Source organism: Ambystoma mexicanum, chromosome 5q (assembly GCF_040938575.1).
Source record: "Ambystoma mexicanum isolate Mex_15411 chromosome 5q, UKY_AmexF1_1, whole genome shotgun sequence".
In the NCBI taxonomy this organism is placed as follows: domain Eukaryota; kingdom Metazoa; phylum Chordata; class Amphibia; order Caudata; family Ambystomatidae; genus Ambystoma; species Ambystoma mexicanum.
In genome coordinates, this window is record NC_090933.1 from 803,154,279 (window position 1) to 803,177,873 (window position 23,595).

The 23,595-nt window shown below is 45.9% G+C and overlaps 1 protein-coding gene across 5 annotated transcripts in view; it reads left to right on the forward strand.

Moving 5' to 3' along the window:
* Positions 1-23,595, forward strand: part of RALYL (RALY RNA binding protein like) — a 2,307,036-nt gene that overhangs the window by 1,273,762 nt on the left and 1,009,679 nt on the right. The gene's annotated exons all lie outside the window — the stretch shown is intronic.

Sequence of the window (23,595 nt, forward strand, 5' to 3'; positions counted from 1 at the left end):
AGACGCTGACATTTTTGGTTTGAGTTCTTTTTGCTGGCCTGTTTATCTTGGCTAATCGTTGGTTTTAGAATGCATAATGGTGTGTGGACTTTGGCAAGATTTCTGGTTCTCCCCCTGACCTTAGATCCCAAGTAAAAAAAAGCCCTTTTACCATTATCTTCTGAAATAGGGTTCCCAATGTACATTGCTGATAAATGTTTTGTCGAAAACCAGGAGAAGGAGGCTTGAATAGAGTGTGAAAATCCCATGTGTGGCGTACCCTTAAATTGTCTGATTGAAATAATCGAAGTCTTGTTCAAAGTGTATGGACGTGCCTTCCTGACCAGGGGGATATCCTCTGTCTGCCTGGTATGATGAGCTCCCTCTGGATTTCTTACTCTTGTGCAGTCGAGGGGCACGCAGTGTGTGAAGCTGAAGAACAGGATGAGCCATTCCCCAATGCCGCTAACGTGTGAAATTGACAAGCGCCTCTACCTCTTCACGTGTGGCCTATCTGTACTTGATCTGATTGAGTTGTTGGTTTGCTTTGTTGACAGCAAAGAGTTGTTTGCATTAACAGAGAGCACGCGCGTACACACATACACACGTGCACGGGAAACAAAACTTCTGAGACCAGGATTGCTATTATTTCTCAGTTGAATATATTAATTTTGCTGCTGTCTCCCAGGAGATGTTCATAAAATCAAGCAATATTAACTGTGTATTATTCACAGCGCTCTTGTAGAAGAGCCAAGTGCTAGGTCTAGCATCTGCTGAAAGCATACATGGAAACACAACTCTCAACATTGTCATTGAAAAGAAATACACAGTCATAAAATGGGTTTAGAAAATTGAAATAGATAATATAAAGCAGTGTGATTTCTATGAAATACAATCTATACATGTTTGTTCTCGCATAATTGTATAATAGGTTATGTATAACGTACTTAATACCGAAGAGGGACCTAAGCATGGAGCCGGGATTTGAACATGTGTTGCTGTGCATCGTCTTGCTTCCAAGATGAGCGTGTTGCCACGGTGCCACGTGCCATGCACTATAAAATAAAGTGAAAGTAGCGTAGTGAACGTTCTATGTCTTTGTCAACAGATGTATGAATAACGCAAATAAACACATCGATGTGTAACGAGCATTGCACATCGTAGTGATTATGTGATTGTCATAGTATATTCAGAAGTACTTGTTATATGCTCTTTGTTGGAGTCTAGCAGTGAACTATTTTAAAGGTCCACCTTCTGTATATAAATATATTACATCTCTAGCCTTTCCTTTATTTGCATTTTTCTGTGATTTCTTTTTTATCAAAACAATTGCGTTCTATCTAAAATAGGCCCTCATTCCAGAAGAGTTTGATTAAAAGAAGGCAATGAATACTAAGTGCCTACGGTATAGATGTCCATGATTGTTTTGCTTTGCAAGTTTCAGACAAATAAGATTACACTGCTTACAACCATGCTTTCAAATTAAAATCAAACCATTCGATATAAAAAGTAAGGCCACATGTGGGGAACGAGATAAAAAAGTGGTCAACTAAACGTGTATTTTATTAATTATGTTTTTCTGGAGCATTGTATAACATTAAATTATGTGTTTATTGATATCATAGTCTTGGGGTGGCTGACAAACGTGTTGTAAGAAAGAGAGCAAATTGTCCAATGCCCCTAGTTTTATAAAGTGCCCTTGTGCTTCATATAATTGTAGCATTATTTTTGGGGTTCGGAGGCAGACAAATGCAGTACATCCCACCAACCCAAGTCTGAATGTCCCGAGCACAGTTTGTTTGTGTGTTTATTTATTTGGTAATGTGCACCGAACCCTTAGGTAATTGGGCGCAGCAGATACAAGAATACTTAAAGCTTAGTTACAGAACACAAAGTAATACAGTGAATACAGTCAAAATGAGCAGTCAAAGCAAGCAGGGTGCATTGAGATGATACTGTAGGTAGCTTACTTAGAGCTTTGTTACAGTGCACAAAGTAATACAGTGAATACAGTCAAAATGAGCATTCAAAATGAGCAGGGTAAATTGAAATGATACAGTAGGTCGCATAAGATGAGTACCTAGAATATATGGTGTACAAATCCAGGGGATCATCTGTCGTTGGAGCGCAGCAGTTTAGTGTATTGCGTCTGAAACTAAGGTATGACTGGTCAGTTCTGAGGGCTAAAGGTAATGCGTTCCAAGCTCGTGCTGCTTTTACCGGGAAACTGTTCCTCATGATTTGGTATCTATAGGCAGTGGGAATAGACTGCTCTGGAGGGATGGGTCGAGATTCTCCTAGCCATTCTCTCTGTGAGGTATGGGGGTGCAGCGTTGTTCAGACATTTGAAAGTGAGTGAAACTATTTTGAGAAGGATCCTATCGCTTATTTTTAGTCAATGGTGATCTCTTCTAATGTTGGATATATGCTCTCGATTAGGTATGTTGAGGGCTGCTCTGAGGGCATTATTTTGTAGAATTTGTATTTTGTCGAGCATATGTTTGTTAGCTCCTAGTACAGGGCGTTGCAGTAATCCAGTTTTGACAATATTAAGGTATTGGCAAGGGTGATGCAACTAGGTTTAGTTAGAAACGGTCTACAGGCCCTGATGGGTTTGCAAGTGTAGGCGGTAGACGATGCCATGGAATTACCCTGTTTTCTTAAGGTTAAGGTGGAATAGATGTGGAAACCTAGTGTTTTTACCTCAGGCACTACTATGATTGTATTGCCATCTATATTGAATGTGGCATAGTTGGGGCTTAGTTTTTTTTTAGGTTATCGTCAGAGCCGAGAATCGGGATCTCAGTTTTATTGTCATTCAAGCAGAGGCCATGGGTTGCCATCCATGCCTGAATGAGGAGGATTTTTTTTTTACCAATGCCATATCCTAATTGCCTGAAAAGGGAATGAGGATCTGGCTCTCATCCGCATAGTTCGTGTAGGTGACACCCAGTCTGTCCAATTTATCAAAAAGGGGCTTGGTAAATATGTTATACAATGTGGGCGAGACACATGATCCTTGTGGGATGGCGCAGGAGGTCTGAATCGGGTCAGCTGATGCCGTGGGGGAGAAGACTTGCATCGTCCTGTTTTCTAGGAAGGACTGGACACAGGCTACTGCATCACTCGAGAAGTGGGCTGCCGACGCCAGGTGCTTACACAAGACGGCGTGGTCCACCAAGTCGAAGGCCGCTGACAAGTCGAGGAGGAGTGGCATGGTCGTTTTGCCTTTGTCCTTAAACTCATCAATTTGTGTTTTTAGGTCAATTAATGCCGTTTCCGTGCCATGATGGGGCCTGAATCCGGATTGGCGAGAGCCTAGTAGGTGGTTTGCTTCAAGATAGTTCTGAATTCGCAGGTACGCTACTCAGTCAATTATTTTAAGCAGGAAAGGTACTGTGGTGATGGGACTGTAATTTGTGGGGATGGATGGGTCAAGGGTTTGTTTTTTAAGCAGGTGCAGGAGCCAGGACTCTTTTAAGTTGTTTGGGATGGTGTTGCTCCTGAAGGATGCATTAATTAATTTTGAAATGAAAGGCGCTTGGTCTCTCGCAGCATCTTTAATTATTTGTGCAGGGCAGTTGTCTCCCTGACAATTCGATGGTTTGAGTGATAGGATGATTTTCTCGGTTCCTTGGATAGAAATTTTAGTGAATCTGAATGGTATTGAGGTACTGGTAACTTCTGTGAGGGTGGTGGTGTATGTCTCAGTGGGTAGCAAGGAGGCTTTTTTGTTGCAATTTTAGTTTGGAGTGATGTTATTTTACTGATCAGTGGATTCTGAATGCTGGTGCAGCATTGTTTGTCTTTAGGTTCATTGTCAAGAGGGGCAATGGGGGATTCCAATTCACAGAGGATCACAAAGAGCTCTTTAGTGTTGGAGCTGGCCTTGGATATTCTTTCATTGAAGAGGTTTTTTTAAGTACGTATTATTTTTTTTTTTACTTGTTGGCGAATTTATTTAGTTGTAGTTTGTTTTCATCCAAGGGGGTATGTCGCCAAATGGATTGTAATTTTCTTTTTTGGAGTCTTAGTTCTTTAAATTGGGGCGTAAACCAGGCATTGAGGTGCGCTTTCCGTTTACATTTGCAAAGTTTAGAAGGCGCAATGATGTCAAGGGCTGTGGTCATGGTGTTGTTGAAGACCTCCACTAGGAGGTTGGGATCAGACTTACTAGGCAGGGAGTTGAGGGATGGGAGGAGATGAGGGAGTAGTTTCTCTAATGTGATTTTATTTTTGCATCTGGTAGGGAGGGGTGGTGACATCACTATAACTTTGGAAATGTGTTTGTCTATTACTAAGGAAAATTTGATTAGGTGGTGGTCAGACCAAGGTGGCAGGGTTATTTTGGTAATGGAGGTGGTGCAGTTGAAGTCCGCTACCCAGTCAAGGGTTCTGCCTTTGACATGGGTTGGGGTGAGGAAGTTTTGGGCGAGCCCATGATCAGAAAGAATAGGTGCAATTGTCTGAGCGTGTTTGTCCTGAGGGTCATTGAATCCCAAATTGAAATCGCCTAATATTAGTATCTGTGAGGAGTCTTTAGTGTTGTTGGCTAACAGACTAGATAGGTCCTCCTCAAAGGTGCCGATATGTCCTTGAGGTCTGTATATCAGTTAGATAGCTAGCATGCAGTTGCAAGATATTGGTATTTTGGCCATGAGTATTTCGCAGGACTTGAATGGTGGTGGGGGTAGAAGTCTAATGGCAAGATTAGTTTAGCTATGATAGCTAAGCCACCCCCTCTGGCATTATGTCTGTCCACTTTAAGTATCTGATAATTGTTTGGTAAGGCTAACATGAGGGCAGGCGCTGCTACGTCATGTAGCCATGATTCAGTAACTGCTAGGATGTCAGTGTTATCAGATGATAGGAGATCTGCTATTTCAGTGGCATGTGCCACAAGATATCTTGCATTGATAAGAGCTCCGGAGATAGTGGTCATATTTTTAGGCACTTGGGGTCCGTTGGGACTCGATCTCACTTGATTAGTTCTAATGTGAGAATACAGGGGAGGGAGGTGGGCAGGGTTCAATTCTTTACGTAAACCCTCCTGATCTAATCTGGAAGTCAATACATGACCTGGGGAAGTTGTATTGTGATTGACGTGAGAATGACTTAGATTTATGTTGCTATTAGTTCTAGGCTTGTAAAGACGGGGTAATCTGGCTCGGAACCTGTTATTTCTTTCTGGTAGGGGACAGGGTGAGAACTTTGTTTGATACATGATTGTGTGGATACAGAGAGAAATCAATAACAAGTGGTTCAGCAGCGTATTTCTAGTATTCATAAATGATGCTGGCAGCAGTGGTGACAGTGGTAGGCTAGTTAGGGCAACTGGTTAGGTTGGAGAGGTCCAGCTAATGAGTTTGGTCGAGGTTGTCGGTTAGGTTAGGTTAGTCTGACGTTAGTATGGGCAGATACACTCAGTGGAATGGACCTGGGTAGGTTCTAGACAACCGGGTGGGCTAGTTCGATATACATAGAGGCAGTACAATCAAAGGACCTAGGCTGGTTCTTGAAAGCAGGATAGGCTAGTACAATGTTCACATGGCAGTATAATCAGTAGGTTTGGGCAGGTTCTGAGCAATAGGATAGGCTGGGTATACAGTCAGTGGAATGGGCCTCGGCTAGTTCTAAGCAACAGGCTAATCCGATAGTCACGAAGGAGTACAATCAATGGGCCTGGACTGGTTCTAAACAGCCCAGTACGCTAGTCCGAAAGCAATGAAGAGGGCTGGACCAACAGTAACATAGTAGATCAGCACAGCTAATAGTCAGGTGTAGTCTGCGTGGTAATATCAACCTACAATGGTGTAGTCGGATACACTGTGGGGGATAGGTTATTACTATGGCAGTCAGTTCAGACGGAGCATATTGACAGTAGTAATATATAGTAAAGCTAAACTAACTACAAAATATAGAACAGAATACAGTGAGGTGGCAAGGCTAAATGCAGTTGATCATCAACATAGTGTGGCAGGGTAAACTGGATTCAGTATTCACCAAATCGTAATATGCAAGGGTAAGATGCAACCGTTAAAAAAACATATGATGTAGCCAATGGTGGGCGGGGTCATACGGTAAATAGATAACAGTGATGAGTGCAATGGCTCAACATTTTTAGCATGGAAAAGGTTAAGAGGCGTAATATCATACTGCGTAGTTCAGCTAATACATATGCCCATGTGATGGGAAGAGACGAGGTGATAACTGCTAAGTGCGTGGCATAGTCATAGTTTGTGGATTATGCAACTTGGTACCGTTACTCGTGGCACTTCTTATGGATATATGGTGCCGTCGAGATTGCTGGGCGCGTGCATCAGTGTTAGTTAGATATCAGCAGGTGAGGATTGTATAAATGCACAGCTAGTGAGCTGCGGTACTCGGAATAAAAGAGCAGGGATAGAATATGAGAGTGTACTTACAATGGTGCCAGAGGGGCAGGGGGTCAGCTGAACTGACCAGGCAACGTCACGGACAGACACAGACTGGCCCTTCGGGGGAAGGCTGGCTCTCGCCTTCTGGTGGGGCTGGGCTGGCAAAATCTGCGTCGGCAACAAATCAGCTGGCAGGATAAGGTTGCATAGCAACAGGACGCTTGCTACAACAGTGTGGTGGCCATTTCCTGGTGCACGCGGTGGGATAGTTTTAACAAACAGGCAGGTTCAGGCACTGCAGTAGGACCGTGTGCAGGGTTGCGGAGCCTGGATATGTAGAGCGGTTCTGCCGATAAGCACATACCCAATCAGGCATGTGTAGTAAGATGGCAGGCTGGATCGGCTTTCTTCTCTAGAAGCAGTTGGGCGCAGGAGGGTGGGAGTGAGGCTCCAGCCTTCCTGTGCAGAGCAGACTGTAAAATGGTGTTACTGGGCACAGAAAGGCCTTTTGAGGAGGCCCTGCGGGGGAAGGCTGGCTCCCACCTTCCGGTGGGGCTCGGCTGGCAAAATCTACGTCGGCGACGAATCAGCTGGCATGATAAGGTTGCTTAGCAACAGGATGCCTGCTATAACAGTGCGGCGGCCATTTCCTGGTGCACACGGCGGCAACGTCGTAACAAACAGGCAGGTTCAGGCACTGCAGTAGGAACGTGTGCAGGTTTGTGGAGCCTGGATATGTAGAGCAGTTCTGCCGATAAGCACATACCCAATCAGGCATGTGTAATAAGATGGCAGGCTGGATCGGCTTACTTTTCTGGAAGCATTTGGGCGCAGGAGGGTGGGAGTGAGGCTCCAGCCTTCCTGTGCGGAGCAGACTGTAAAATGGTGTTACTGGGCGCAGACAGGCCCTTTGAGGAGGCCCTGCGGGGGAAGGCTGGCTCCCACCTTCCGGTGGGGCTTTGCTGGCAAAATCTACGTCGCCGACGAATCAGCTGGTATGATAAGGTTGCTTAGCAACAGGATGCCTGCTACAACAGTGCGGCGGCCATTTCCTGGTGCGCACTGTGGCAACGTTGTAACAAACAGGCAGGTTCAGGCACTGCAGTAGGAACGTGTGCAGGTTTGTGGAGCCTGGATATGTAGAGCAGTTCTGCCGATAAGCACATACCCAATCAGGCATGTGTAGTAAGATGGCAGGCTGGATCGGCTTACTTTTCTGGAAGCATTTGGGCGCAGGAGGGTGGGAGTGAGGCTCCAGCCTTCCTGTGCGGAGCAGACTGTAAAATGGTGTTACTGGGCACAGACAGGCCCTTTGAGGAGGCCCTGCGGGGGAAGGCTGGCTCCCACCTTCCGGTGGGGCTTTGCTGGCAAAATCTACGTCGGCGGCGAATCAGCTGGTATGATAAGGTTGCTTAGCAACAGGATGCCTGCTACAACAGTGCGGCAGCCATTTCCTGGTGCACACGGCGGCAACGTTGTAACAAACAGGCAGGTTCAGGCACTGCAGTAGGAACGTGTGCAGGGTTGTGGAGCCTGGATATGTACAGCGGTTCTGCCGATAAGCACATACCTAATCAGGCATGTGTAGTAAGACAGCAGGCTGGTTCGGCTTACTTCTCTGGAGGCAGTTGGGCGCAGGAGGATGTTAGGCTCCAGCCTTCCTGTGCGGAGCAGACTGCAAAATGGTGCTACTGGGCGCAGTGAGGGCCTTGCATGGATCCAGGGCTGTTAGCAGGATCTGCAAGGAACTAGGCGGATTAGCACTTTTAGCAGCCCTGTAAATGTCTGGATTGCCTATCGCTATTATTTTAAGGGAAATAGGTGGCAGACCTACAATGTGTGACTTAAAACAAGCTAGAAACAAATAGGTCTAAAAAAGTAAATAGTAAAGGAAGCTCCAGACTGAGTCCCTTTACTCTTTCTGTGGAACCATCAAGATGGGCAGATGACAGGTGAGGGACTGAAGGATTTAAGTTGAGTAATGGAAGTGCTTAGGGTGGGAGCACGAGTGGATTCAGGGAGCAGGGGTTGCAGCGCAATGGTGGGTCGTCAGTGGCAGTTGCCCAATACATCATTTGATGTCCAGGTGTGAAAGCAAAAAGAAGATATCGAGGCTGAGTACCCAAAAGGAAATACACCAAACACGGGTTCAAAAGATACACAGATCTTTATTCTACAACTGAACAGTTTCAAAGGACAAAGCAACAGATAGCTATCAAGCCCTCAGTACAACACAGCGATTTCCAGCCCTGTTCGGTGTCTTCAGTGAGTGGAGCTGTACATCAGAATAGTCGCACCTTTTATACACTCCAAAACATGATGTCCAACCCACTTGTAGTTAATGAATCTCGGATCTAGGGTTCGTGCCGAGTTCGTTCCTAATTTATCCATCTATACATTTAGGGGTTATCCTTAATACATTCACCAAAAAGTTACAATAGCAACAGTGTGTCTTTGGATTTCATATTGAGCATTCGTACACATTTATACAATATAGTTAAAGAAGTGTTCACTTTAGATGCTTAAACAGTATTGTGCACGATATATGTTCATGGATTAGTTTCGTTGGTACAGGTAATCCTCTATACACAGGTCAACGAAGGACAAGTTCTCAGTACATGACCCTTACATTTGGCCTGCAGGCAGTTTACACATTAATGTGTACTCAGAGGTACCATGACGAAGACGGCCATGTTACATGCAAAACGACACTGTCCACCATCTTAGAACACAGGGTGACTTCAGAGAGAGAAACTAAAATGGACGATGAACCTAAAATGGCGGCTAATACTGATCTAAGGTCAGGACCTTGCAACGCGGATTTCCTCGCAGAGCGGCTCGGTATAGGCCAAAATATATATATATATATATATATATACACACGATCTAGAGGGTCTAATATTATTTCCCTTTCGACACAGGGTAGCGGTGCCAGAGATCAACTTGGGTTGTGAGCGTTCATTGCGGTTCCTAGTGATTGCATCGACAGCCAAAGGATCGACAACCATACCATTGACAAAAAAGCATCTCAAAAAAACATAGAATGCATATTTTTATGGGGGGGTTCCTCCCTATCCCCCCTTTTCAAACCATTAAAGCACTTTTTTACTAAACTAAACCCTTTATCATTCAGAAAAATGCATTTGATGGGGGGTTTTTCGATGCATTTTTTTCAATAGCATGGTCTGTGGATGCTTTCTATTCGATGCAATGACCGGATACCGTCATTGCTGCTTTTGGACCATGTTTCTGAACTCATAATTAGTTGACTGCTCTCCCACGGGTGCTAGCAAGAGACATTCATCAAATGCCAGCATGATAGAGAAAGCAGTAACATGTGGATTCATGTTCCTTCAGATGACCACTTTTGGGATTGAGCCTCTTAGAAGAGGCAGACTTTAAGCTACTCAAAGTCCAAGCTGGTTGGTGCAGCTTTGCCCCACAAGGCCTAGGCTTTCTGGCATCTGAAGGCAGAGGAGAGTGGCGTGAAGCCGTATGCCTTATCCAGGTTTCACCCCATTCTAGTTGATCAACAAGAACATTTAAGGGGTCTGCAGCAAGGGATACTCATGTTCCTTTCCTTGCAGCCATTGAATGTATTTATTGTGTGAGAAAGCATGTGTCTCCCTTAAAAGAGAAGCATGATAAATGTTCTGCCTTCTTTGCATTCATTTTTAAAATAAATATCTGGCAGGATCACGACTTGCCATTTGACAATTGTTCCGATTATATATGTATGCATAACTATATATCTTTGCTTGACGTATATTGTTTGACCTGTATGAATCATATGCATTGTATTGTATTTTCTCATTGTGTAACTAAGCTGAAAGTTGTCGTATGCTATGCGGCCTGATACCCACGGGTCTGGTGCGCAATACAATTATTTAAAAAAAAAAAAAACAAACATATCATCTAAAAAATATCCCGATAGTCTTCCTTTCCCTGCCTTTTTTATGAGACTACTAGATCTCAAATGGCACTAAAAAGTGATGGCAGAAAGGGTTTGGATTATTTATAAACGCAGGCTTTGCTGTTGTCAACCTTTCATATCACTGTTCATTAGCCCATCTGCTATTACAGAAGGGGATATTATTGGCATGGTTGGACCTCATTAGTGAGGAGCAGCTTGGATCCCTAGTACTTATGGAGACTTGCGCTACGCCTGAGCATTCCTTCTCTCAGGGAAAACAAACTAGAAGCAAAAAGCAATGGATGAAAGTTTTAAAATAAATCATAACTACTGGCATTGCTATGGTCAAACTTCCATACTGTGTTCACCAGTACAGAAAACCATCCATTTGCAAACTAGTCTTGTTGCTGTTACCAATGAAGTGCAACTAAACTTACTAGGCCACCTCCTCAAATAATAATAATTTATTTCTTTTATAGCACTACACACCCATAGGTCTCAGAGCGCTCCAATAACAGAAGACATTATTATCCCACAAAGTGGTACTTATTTTATTGACCTCGGAAAAATGAAAGGCTGAGTTGGCACTGCCAGGATTCAAACCTGCCACAGCATGCTGCACACAGATATCAGGGGTAAGCACTCAGCTAGCTGTTGTCGGGGGGTTTCTCCCGGGGTCGGCTGGGCCTTCCGTGGACCTCTGGGCTGGGAGGCCCCAACTCCTCCCACGTATCCCAAAAATGAGTATGAGACACACACAAGAAGCAAGGTGGTTCTGCTGTTTATTGAATAACGGCAGGGATGGGTCTAGGATCGTACGCGTCCGTCCAGACTCTCGAAATTCATGGGGCTCGCAGGCCCCTTTTTGCCTCAGTATGACGCGCTACTTGCGTCACCTGGGAAAGTTAGCAAAAAACCTATTGCCACTCTGGATAGGTTCCTCAAGTGGTAGGGTTAGTATAGCATACGTATAGAGAACGGTGTTAGTGGTTAAGGGTCAGTCAGGTGGTATACTTGGGTTTTCCCTTCTATTAGTTACTTGAAAATTGTTACACGAAGACCCCTAATGATTGGCTAATGTTAGTGGCGTCAGTGGTGAGTGCCCCATGTTCTGATTGGTCCACTCGCGAGCCCCCCAGCCTGGGACCATCGTTGTTCCCAGCTCGCGGTGTACCTGTCATTTGCAACAATATGCAACTATGTGTTCGTGCAAATAATACGTGGATCTGCTCATATGCCTGAGAGCAGACCATTCCCATCACTGTAGGTGTCCATTGGGTCATTTCATTGTTGCAGCCTGTGTCTCAGACGTGGGACCCAGGCGACTTCTCCCTCGTGGGTCTGGCACCTTGTCAGGTTTGGCTTGGTCACGTGAGGAGAGACCGTGGCTGAGGCAGAATTCTGCACATTTAAAGTTGTATCTTTCACTGCGTGTCTGGCTTTGCTTGCAGGTGTGACCTTGGCGTCGGCTGGTAACATGCGAGTTGCAACATCGCTGAATTGGGTGTCAGTTCTCGCTGGGCTCATTCTGCAGGGTCAGCAATTGTACTCTTGCTTGTCCAATGTTCATGGAGGCTCTTGCTTGCGGCCTACTTGGGCCTAGTGCATAGGCGGGGATGTTTAACGCACGGCACTTAAGTTGCGGTATCACATTGCTTCATAGGCGGTATCATGTCTTCGTTGTATTTTCATCACAGTGCAAGGGTCAGGAGAAGCATCAGCAAGCGTTTAGATGAGTGCTTTGTGCGTCTTGCGTTCCTGCATTTCGGAAAACCTATGTGAAAAATAATAAAGATGCGCGTCAGTGGCTGTGTCCGTCACCTACGTCATAGCACTGAGTATGTTCTTCGTGTGGATTGGTGTGGGGGTGTCCAGTGTGCATGTTTGCATGGATGGTCTTGACAGTTGGCTAGGTCGTCATGGTATCTCTAACGATGTATTTCCTTACTGTTGAAGGGCTTAGTCGAGTTCATCCATGCCGCAGGTGTCGGCTTGAGCAGGGCAGGCTGGCGGGCACATCCGTATGTTCCTGTACCAGGGTATTTGGTCGTCTGGTAGATAGGCAAATTCATCTCGTGGCTGGTGTCTGGGTCGCGATCCTCTAGGCCAGGAGCGCGAGGAGATTGGGGGGAGTCTTTTCTCCCATTCTCCCACTTCAGTCCCCCCTCTGGTCGACTTGTCAACCACAAACATATCCTTTTCCTTATCTCCTCTTACCCTCCATATTTTAGTTACTCCTCCCAGGTGTCCATAGTTGTTGACATGGTCCTCAAATGACCAATACATATATACACAACTTCCTCCCGGTGTGCAGTATACCCATTTCCCGATGTAGCTTCTTGGGTTTCTTGGGTTTTCGAGCTTTACGGATGGCGGGTCCAGGTGGTTGGTGATGATCTGTTTGTGCAGTTTCTCTCTTTCCTTTATTATTGTGTCTGTGTGCTGGTCATCATCAGTTGGCATCAAGGGGTGCATACCAACCATTTCGATCATTTCATCTGTAGTGCGTGCCTTCCGGGCTTTCCAGAACCTTATTATAATCAATGCAGCCCCAGCCAGTATTATACATCCAACTATAATCTTCAGCCCGTCCGACAGCCATGATGGCATCCATGACCATAACAACGAAAACCAGCTATCATACTTCTTCCCTCCTTTACTTTCTTCCATCATTTTGGAGTGCATCTGGGCCAGTTGTGATACTGCTTCAGTGAGCGTACCATTGTCGGCATCGTTAGCAGGAATAAATGTGCAGCATGATTGTCCTATCTTTGCGCAAACTCCTCCCTCCATCGCTGTAAGGAGATCCAATACATATCTGTTCTGTAGTGCTACCATCCTCACCGCTCGTAGTTCCTCTTTTATTGCGTTAAATCCGTTTACTGTTGAATTAATTGTCATCATCAGCTCCCATCGGGTTATCTGGAGCCATTTAGCGTTTGCATAAGCTTGTAGTCCAGGGTGTATTATTGACGAGAAGAACATTGCGGCTCTGCTGAATAATCTGTGTTCTGGTGGAATTGAAGTGAGTGCCGTTTCCGACCTTCCCCACAGGTAGTTTCCTGTCAGAGGTTCTCCTTGTCTCTTTTTCCTGTTCAGGACATTATTGTTGTTGTTGTCGTTGTCCGACCCCCTCTGTGATTGTACCGATCTCTTCTTCCTCTTGTTTCCTTCATCCATTTTGGGGAAGTTCGCCATGTTCACATGTTTTTGGGGCACCACTAGTGATGGTACATTAATGTGTACCATTGTGCATATACCATTCCACAGCGGGGGCAGGGTGTGATATGCCTTATTTCCGCAGGCCCAGTAGTGGTCCATTAACACTGCTGTTCCTGCTCCCCCCTCTGGTAACTCTAACACGCTTGCACAGTTGGTGTTGTATCCCACTTCCACATCTCCTTTGTGTTGGTAGCATAGCTTGGGCGCAGTCAGCGGCAGTATGCTCATTGGGTCTTCATCCTTCTCCATCCATGTTAGCATGGGTACATACTTGCCCCATATCGTCCAACATCTGTCATTGTGTTCATCTATGGTGGTAATATTTTCTCTTGTTACCATGTTGCTGCCAACCACTCCTATGTCCCATTTATTGTTCATGTATACCTTCCCTGTTATTGTTACCAGTGGTCTTTCCCAAAAGCCTTGTGTACCAGGAACTTCAGTGGCGTACCAGTCACATGGTAGGTATTGTAGTGTTACTTTCTTCGTTTTTCCCTTTTCAGGACCACTTGTCATGTATCTGAACGCTTCAGCATGCAAACTGCTCTTGTGGTAACTCAAATATGACTTGAGGAAGTTGTTTTCGTATGGATATGTGTCTCGTGTTTTCCACACCCGTCTCACCACCGTTCCTTGAAATCGCCCTCTCGTTTGGAATAGTGCCAGATATATTATACATCGTGCCGTCTTCTCTTCTATTTCTGTGGCGACGAATGTTCGAGAAGCGCTCATAGCGTATGGGATCAATGAGCAGACATAACAGCTGTCTTCTGTTGTCTGCTTAGCTATTTGGGTCATGTGCTGGTACCACATGTTGTTCGAGACATGTGCTGAGTCTGTTATGTAATTATCAATACCTTTATTATCTGAGTATGTGCTGCTTTTAACTCTGCCTCCCTTATGCGGAGGGTTGCTAGTACCACCTGACGTAACACCTGTTGCAGCCGTGGGTGGGGGTACGTTAGGTTTGGGTGCAGCCATAATATTGATAGCATAACTTTTCTGCCATACAGAGGCAGCCAATAGACCAGTGATGACCAAAACCCCTATCATTTTTATTACAAAAGCTAGTCTCACCGGCATTTGCTCTTACCTTGCTGCAGTCCGGCAGCTTATTCTTACAACGCTAAAGTTGCCCGCCTGAAAATTCTCAATACGCTTGTTATTATGGTTAGTTGTCGTTATCAAGCCCTCCCTATCAGGTAGTCGTTCAGTGCCCCGGCGAAGAGCTGCTCCCACGCCAATCTAAGCGATCTATCTCTTAGAGCAGGTAAGTGCTGGTGAAGATGGGGCATTGATTGTTCTATGGCCAAAATAAATGCGGTGTAGTAAACACGTACCCTCCTTCTTTTTAGGTACTTTGGCCTTCTTATGTGATATACAAATTGGTGTGATAGGGCTTCAGGGTAGTTATCGTCTGTGGGTAGCATCTACTCCTGGGCAATGTACGCTGTTAGTTACCTATTTTCTTAACAATACAATTACACACGGTACCTGCATGTGCGAGAAAGAAAAAAGAAAACATAGAAGTGTTTACATGTGTATGTGCGCAAAACAATGTCCTTCAATTGGGTGGTGGCTGTAGGGGGCAGGGGGTTTGGGGCTCAACTGGCGGAAGTCTGTTTACTCTTCGATCTTGTGACCATGGGATGGGCGGTGTGCAAATGCCCAGTGTCTATTTCAGTACCTGTCTCTGGGGACTCTGGGGGGTGATTGGGTATAGTGACACTAAGGTCGTCAGCTGTGGTAGACGTTTCCTTCTCCGTAGGTGATGCTGTCACTGTTCTTCCAATGGCCCTGTCGGTAACGCTAGGGCGGGTCTGGAGTTTGCAGATCTTCACGTCGTGTAGGTGATTCCAAGCACGCTTATCCTGCAACTTCACCGCTCTCGTAGATACCTCCTCTACCAAGTGGGGACCAGTGAAGCGTGGGCTGTTCCACCTTCTATTGAAGTTGCGGAGTAGCACGTGGTCACCTTTAGCAATTTTGCACAGTCTTTCCTTTTCCAATTCTTTGTCGGCGTCTTCTTGTTGGTAACTCTTAGACCCGCCCCGCGTGCGCTCGAGCTGTTGAGATACAAACGCTACACTAGTAATCAACGAAGACACATATTGGTACATTTCGTCACCAAGTACAGTTGCAGTGCTTTCATAGTCTGTGAATGCTCTTGATGTTGGCGTTAGAGGAAGGCGCATTTGACGTCCGGCCACCACCTCGTGAGGAGTGAGGTGGTGGTCAGACCCTGGCCTATTCCTTAGCTCAAATAGAGCTAGCGGAAGACAATACAGCCAACTCTTCTTTGTTGTTTGCTGTATCTTTGCGATTTCCTCCTTCAATAGGCCGTTCAGGCGTTCACATACACCGTTGGCCTGCGGGTGATATACACACGCAAATTTATGCTTGATATTCAGTAAGGACGTGATGTGCTGAAACATTTCATTAGCAAAGTGTGGGCCGTTATCTGACTGAAGTACTTCGCACACTCCCCACCTGGGGAAAACCTCCCTCACTAGAAATTTGACTGCTCTGAAAGCATCCGCATGTGAGCACGGTCCTCCCTCAATCCACCTGGAGAATGGGAATACCACTACAATCATATACCTATTTCCTTGACATTGATCATATCAACATAATCAATATGAATGTGTAGGAAGGGTCCCTCTGGCCGGGGTATAGTACCTTTTATCACTTGCAGCGTGTGACCGGCCGTAAACTGTTGGCATGTAAGGCAGTTGCTGATAAAATTTGTTACATGAGAATTTAGCTCGGGGCAGAACCAGTCTTCCCTAATTCGTGCTGCAATAACTTCCTTCCCTGTATGAGCTGGGTGATGGAGCTGGCCCAGGGCGGTGTTCAATAGCGCCAATGGCATGACCATCTTTCCAGTGTTACCCTGACGCCATAGTGCGTCAGTTGGCGACATTGTACATCCTCTTTTTACCCATAGTTCCTTTTCTGCCATTGGTGCGGCCGCCTGTAATTCCATTATCTCTGTGGCTGGGAGATGGGTGTACCCTTCTTTCATCAACATCTGTTTAGCTATCCCCCTCCCTCTCCCTCTCTCTGACTCTGGGGGGTTCCATATTTCACCAAAATACGCAGCATGCTTCGCATGTGCGTCTGCTGCTTCATTCCCTTTTGAGATATGATCTTATCCATTAGTGTGTGCGGGACATTTGACCAATGCCAGTTCTTGGGGATTATGTATTACTTCAATTAATTCAGCTAACAAGAGAGCATGTTGCACTGGGGTGCCGTCAGCTCTCCTAAACCCCCTTCTCTGCCATTTTGTCAACCCCGAGTGGACAGTTGACGTGACATATGCGCTATCAGAATATATAGTAACTCTTTTTTCAAAGCTTTCCTTCAACGCTAAGATCAGGTGCAACCAATTCTGCTGCTTGGGCCGAATAATGCTGTGGTAACTGTACACATTTCACCGGGACACACACCAATTCTTCTGTCATTTTTACAACTGCTGCCCCAGTTCTCCTTATCCCATCACTCTGGTCTATTGTCGATGACCCATCAATGAACAAGAGCTCTCCTCCATTTAGCGCATCCTCTTCAACTTTTCTAGTACATGAGTACATTTCAGTAGTCTGCGTAGAGTCGTGAGCATAGTCACCTTCCTCAATAACTTCTGCTATAAACCTTGCAGGATTAACTGTGCTGCATCTAACAATAGATAGGTCTGGTCTAGATAGGATGATCTCATAACCTGACGCCCTCTGCGTGGTTAGTGTCGACTTAGGCTTGTTCAATATTGCAAATAGTGCATGCTCCACAAATAGTGTGGTTGGGCACCCCATTGTAATAGATGATGATTTTTCTACTGCGAAGGCAGCTGCGGCAAGACCTTGTTCACAAGGGAAATGACCTAACATAACAGGGTCCAAGTGCCCGCTGTAGAACGCTATTGGCTTGTATCCCATGCTTGTTTTCTGAGCCAACACTGCTTTCATTACTGCTGAGTCGCAATGTGAAAAGATAAGGAACTGTCGTTCATAATCTGGGGTGGCCAGTACTGGAGCAGTTGATATCGTGTTTTTTAACTCGTCAAATGCTTCCCTCATTTCCCTTGTACACCCCAATTTTTTCTCCCCTTTGTTTGCTTCTCTCAATGCTTCAAGTAGGGGTCCTATGTATGAGCTGTAATCAAAAACCCATGCTCTACAGTAGTTGCACAATCCCAGGAACTGCTGCAGCTCCCTCACTGTTTGTGGCAATGGCGTGTTTGATATAGCCTGTGCTCTTTGTTGTGAAATCTTTCTTCCGTGTTGGGATATCAGTTGACCAATGTATAATACCTGTTCCTGACAGTACTGTAATTTATCTTTGTCTACCTTGTAACCTTTTTCAGCCAATATTGTCAGCATTTTCAATGAGTCCTCCCTGCACCTTTTTTTCGCTTGTGCTGCAAATTATTATGTCATCAACATATTGCAGCACCGTACTTTCCAATTCAACGTTTCCCAAGTCCATCTGTATTACTCTGTTAAAAATTGAGGGTGACTCGCAGTACCCTTGTGGCAACCTGGTATGTTTCCATTTTGTGTTTCTGTACGTGAAGCTTGTCAAGTCTTGTGAATCTGGATGCAGGAGTATTGAGAAAAAGGCATTTTTGAGGTCAATCACTGTAAACCGTGAGGCCTCTGCTGGAATTCCACATAATATGGTGGCCTGTTTTGCTGCTATGGGGTATTCTGCTTCTACAATGTTGTTCAAGGGCCTGATGTCCTGGATGAAACGCCAAGACCCTCCTTTAGCTTTGCGCACTGGGTACACCGCCGTGTTACATGGTGATTCTGATGGTACCAGTATGCCGTTATTTATTAGGGTTGTTATTGTTTCGTATATGCCCTCATCTGCCTCTTTTGATAGCGGGTATTGCTTCACTCTAGGGAGTATTGCACCCTTTTTTAGTTTTATTCTTACTCCCCCGATACTCTTTATGCAACCAACGTCATAGGGACTAGTGGTCCACAGTGATGTTGGAACTTTTGCCATATCTTTCTCGTAAAAGGGAACTGGGGTAGATGCGGGTGCTTCGAGTGCCATGGCAATTTTTTGTGCCACTTGCTTGTATGTCACTCTTAGCCATATATCTACACTCATCATGAATACCATTTCACCCTCTTCCTTCTCTTCTGAAAAGAGCTCCTCATTGGATACCTGGGTGAGCCTGCATCCCTCAGCCAGTGCTATCACTGCCCTCCATGCTCTTCCTTCCCGGTCTTGGGCATGTACTGCGATATAATCAGCAGTCGCTATAATGCTCTCAATGCTCACTGAAATCACCTTTCCTTCTGGTTCATTGGCTGGTGTTTCAGGTCTGAACAGATAGGCTGCTGGCCTCCTCCAGTTCTTCCCTTCTATTCCTGGCATCCATGCGAATGCCATGTCTGTTCCGTACTGGAACAGTTTGCCATCTACTGGTTCAGCCCTAGTCACTGTCTGCCCACAGTATGCTTGCCTAATTTGCCGTGCAGTGAGCATGTTTATTCCAGGGGTGGAACAAATTATGCCGTCCTCCGTGAAGGAGATTGTCATATTCAACCTGCTCATTATGTCTCTCCCAAGTATGTTTACTGGCGACTCCCTTGAATATAGGAGCGGGACAGACATGTCATAATCCCCTATTGATAAGGAGATGTTATCAGTAAAGGGAACCAACCCCCCAGCCCCAGAGAATCCTTGGGTGTTCATGGCCTCACTTGACATCTTAAATTTACCTTCCCTTATGCAAGACCGGGTTGCCCCAGTATCAACAAGGAACAATAACTTTTTGTCACCTATCGTTACCTCTATGCGTGGTTCCTCCGCACTATTAGGTGTTACCGACAGGATGGGACACACCAAGGACGTCTGTGGGCTGTCCTATTGTGGGTATAATGATTGACCACTTCCTGTGTAAGGGTTGTGCCCCAGGACAGTCACCCTTCCCAGTTGTGTTTGCTGTAGCTGTGTATTGGTGGAGGTTATCTTATGGTCCTGGATTTGGGTGGGCTGCTGTACTTGCTGCACTTGGTGTTGTTGTGATATCGCTACCTGTTGTTGCGGTAGTGAATATGTCTGTGGCTGTTGTTGTGTTACTACCTGTTGTTGCGTGCTACCCTGTGGCAGTCCCTGCTGTTGTTGGTAACCCTGCTGTTCCCTTGTAGGCCCTTGTTGTCCCTGTTCTCCCCACGCTGGTGTGGAGGGTCTCATTCTACATGTGCGTGACATGTGTCCTAACAATCCACAAATCCAACATATAGGTGGTTCCCTCGTCTGCCATGGGAAACTTCCTGAATTGTCCTGGTATACTGGTTGCCCAGTGGGGTAGAAACTTCTTAATCCTCCCCCTTGCTGTTGTGCGTTGTAGCCGTATCCCCTCCCTCTCATCATTCCTCCCCTTCCCCTGTTGTAATTATAATATCCAGCTCCTGGTGTTGTGTATCCTCCTCCCATATTAATCGTATATGGTGGGGGTGGTGGCAGCTGTTGTGCTATAATTTGTGGTGATTGTATTTGGGAGGGATCTTGTGCGGCCACTACTTGCGTGGGGTTTGGTGTCGTTGTTGTGGGTGTGGTTATTAGTGCACCTTCCATCGTGTACTTAGTCAGTTTTTTCTGCACTAATTTAGCCTCTTCCGCTTTCCTATCCTCTTCCTTTTGTTTCATCTTTTCTTGCCATGTCCTACAATGATGTACTATCGTCAGTTGTATTTCCGGCCAAGCCTTTGCTTCCATCCCCACTACTTTCTTCAATTGTTTCTGCACTGCCTCCGGGAGTCCTTGTATTAGTATGTGATAAAATATTGCTGGTGTCTTGTCCCACTGCTCTCTAGTTTCCATACGCCACTTCTCTTGAATTTCCTGGATATAATCAACAGGATCTTCGTTCTCACGCATCTTCCGTGATGTAATTGCTCCTACGTCTGAGGTGTCTGGGTATTGTACCCTTAGTGCTTGCCATAATGCATGTCTGCAGTTAGCAAATGGCGCCCCGTCGTGCGATGTGTTTGTTATTGTGACCCCGGGGAAGCCCGCTCTCTTCCTGATGTCATCTGCTGCCTCCCCTAATATTGATATTAGTAGGCCCTTCACGTCTCCTACTGCCAGTTTCTGTCCTGCAGTGTGTTTTTCCATCTCATATATCCATTTCCCCGCTCCTCCACTTAGTGATGGGAGCCTGCACTTTATATTTTCCTTGTCTGCATGCTTCCAAGGGACGTATTGTGGTCTAACCCCTCCTCTCTCCAAAAGTGGCATTAGGTTGTGTCCTATCTGACCCCCCGAGTTTCCCGGTGTTGAGTCCGTATACTCCTCCTCTTCTTCCGTGTCGTCTACATCGTCTGTTATGTCCATATTTTCCCTGCTTGTAGCCGTTTCCCCTCCATCTCTTCCCCTCCGCTTATCATTGCCTTTATTTGATGTGGGCGTGTGTATTCGTTCTTCCTGCCTGCGTCCAGGGAGATCTCTAAGCCTGCCAGCGTAGGGTGTGTGTTCGTGAGGGGCGGGTGCGGGTGTAGGTGGACATGTTGGACAGGATGAGTGCGGGGTAGTTGAACATGTTGGATGGGATGATGAGGGTGTAGCTGCACGTGTGTGCCTTCCCGCCATTTCTTGCTCTTCTTCCTCACTTCCCCCCAGTTCTTCCTTCCTTCTGCAGGCCCATGGTGATTCCCTGTTGGTCCGGGTGATGTACAATTTATCTAAGCTTTCCCTTTCCCTATTTCTTCCTTCTCTCCCCATTCCTTCTTCTTCCTCGCTGCAAAAATCATCCAGGAGCGACAACCCCCAATCTGTCTTTTTCCCCCGAATCGTCACTGTTTTCAAATCTATTAAATCTGTTCCTCCCGTTTCTTCTTTACCAATTGCTCCCCTTTGCGCTGATGTTGTTGCTACTTCTGTGTCCCTGCGTACATATTTCCTTATTTCACTCTCCCCTCTCCTATCTCCTCTTTCCCCTTCTTTTTTCTCTACTATCTCTCCACCCATTTCCTCTCTTTTCTTTTTTAATTCCTCCATTACTTCACTACTCATCTTTTCCAATAACCTTTCTTCCTCTCTCCTCCTTTCCCAACTCTCTCTTTCTCTTTCTAATATCCTTTCTATCACCCTCCCTTCTTTGTATTTCTTTGTCGTTTCTGATAGTATTTTCCTCTTCCACATTTCCATTTCCTTTTCTTTCTCTTCTTCCTCCCTTTTCTTGTCGCGCTGTGCTGCTCGAGATACCCTTTCTGCTGCTGCCTTCACCCTTTCAGCTTCCTTCTTTCGTTCTTCAGTTCGTTCCCTCATTTTTTCCAACTCATTCTTACTTTCTTTCCTTTCTCTTCTTCTCTCTCTTTCCTCCCTCTCAAGCTGTTTGATCAGGGCGTTTTGCTCATTCCTTAACTCCGCTAATCGTTCCTCCAAAATCTCTTCCTCTTCTCGTAACAGCTCCCCTTCCTTTCTTTTCCCCCCTTACCCTCTTATCTCGCTCTTACTCATATTATCCTCGTTCATTTTCCTTACTACCTCCTTCTCCTCTCCTGTTAATGAACCTCGCAATTTTAATAACACCTATGGCTGCAATTTGTTCTTCGCTAGTCTTCCCTTCCCCTGCTGGCATCTTCGTATAAGTTGACCCTACCGTACTTGTCGCCTCCCCTCCTGTGTAGCCACCGGTAGCTGTATATGGTGGCGGGCTGTATGCTGGGTTCGAATACCCCTCAGCCGCTCTTAATTGTTCTCTCACTATTTCTCGTAGTTCCGTTATACGATATAACCCCCCTTCCTCCTTTTTCACTACTTTCGCTAAGGGCATGTCGTCGCTCTGTTCCTTTTTAATTTCTGTTTCATTTACGTTGCTAGTCTTTTCTCCTCCCTTTTGTCCTTCCCTGTGCACTGTGTGCTTTCACTCTCTTTTTCCCCATTCTCTTCTTCCTCCTTAACCTTCTTCTCCTCCTTTGTTTCCCCCACAGTGAACATTCCGGTCGGTCCTGGTCGGAACCCCTGGAACATCCTCCATAAGTTAAACACCTCCACATGGTGTGTCAACTTCTTTCCGTTGTATGTGTTATGTAGATGGGTCAATAGTGAGTGTTGGACATACGGGTCGAAACTGCCGTTAGGCGGCCAGGGTGTCGTCATTTTGTTGTCCGTCCCCTGTGTCCATTCTATGCTGTATTTAATCAGTTTCTCCCTATGGGGTGACAGTGTTTTACATATATGCTGTAGCGGGGTAGTGAGGGTGTTCCCCCACCCTCCCCATCCTGTCCCGTATGACATGGTAGCACTGTGTTGTTATCCTCCCTCGATATGGTAGTTGTTACCTGGCTAATAATGAACTCTACACAATTTCAGATGTTTTACCTGGCCCCGTAATTTTGGGGACTTGCGATCGTCCGCTAAAAGAAAGTAATAAAATATAGCATTTGCAATTAGGTATTCTTTTCTATCTCTGCTTCTTTCACCTAACACCGTTACGGCCCCTCTACGGCCGAGGCGCACGTAGCCCCCTGCGGCTGCGTGCCCTATGTGATGTGCTTATACAGCCGTCCCACTTTGCTTCACCCCTCCTCCTCTTTCCTCACTCGTCGTGGCCGGCGTTCTCCGTGCGCGGTCACATCCCCCTCTCCACCTTTCCCCGATATAATCATTGCCGTTTACCTCCGTGCCCACTCCCTTACCACTAATCTCTTCCCCACCACTCTTCAACAATTCTTTATGCTCGAGGTATCCTATGAAAGCCCTACTGGTGACGTCACCGACCTCTTCCAAAACTACCGGTAAGCTCTTTTCACATTTCAGAAAGCTTGAAATAAGTTTTGCTATTTTATCCCCGTTAACCCCACAGCTGTCCTCTTGTCACGCCTGGAACAAGGTAATCAATAATATAATCAGACTGCGCACGCTGCGTCACCTCGCGTGTGATACGCCCCTCAACAGGAGGGCTTAACCAGCCAATTATCTTCCGTATTAGGCAACCAGCTAGCTACCGCCTACAGGAAAACGTCATCTATCTATCGAGTTTCTCTGCTCGATCAATAGGGATCCTCATCTACTCATTGATCAATAATCGCCAATTCGTAGGAAACCGCACACACACACACACACACACCCTTACAGGTGGTC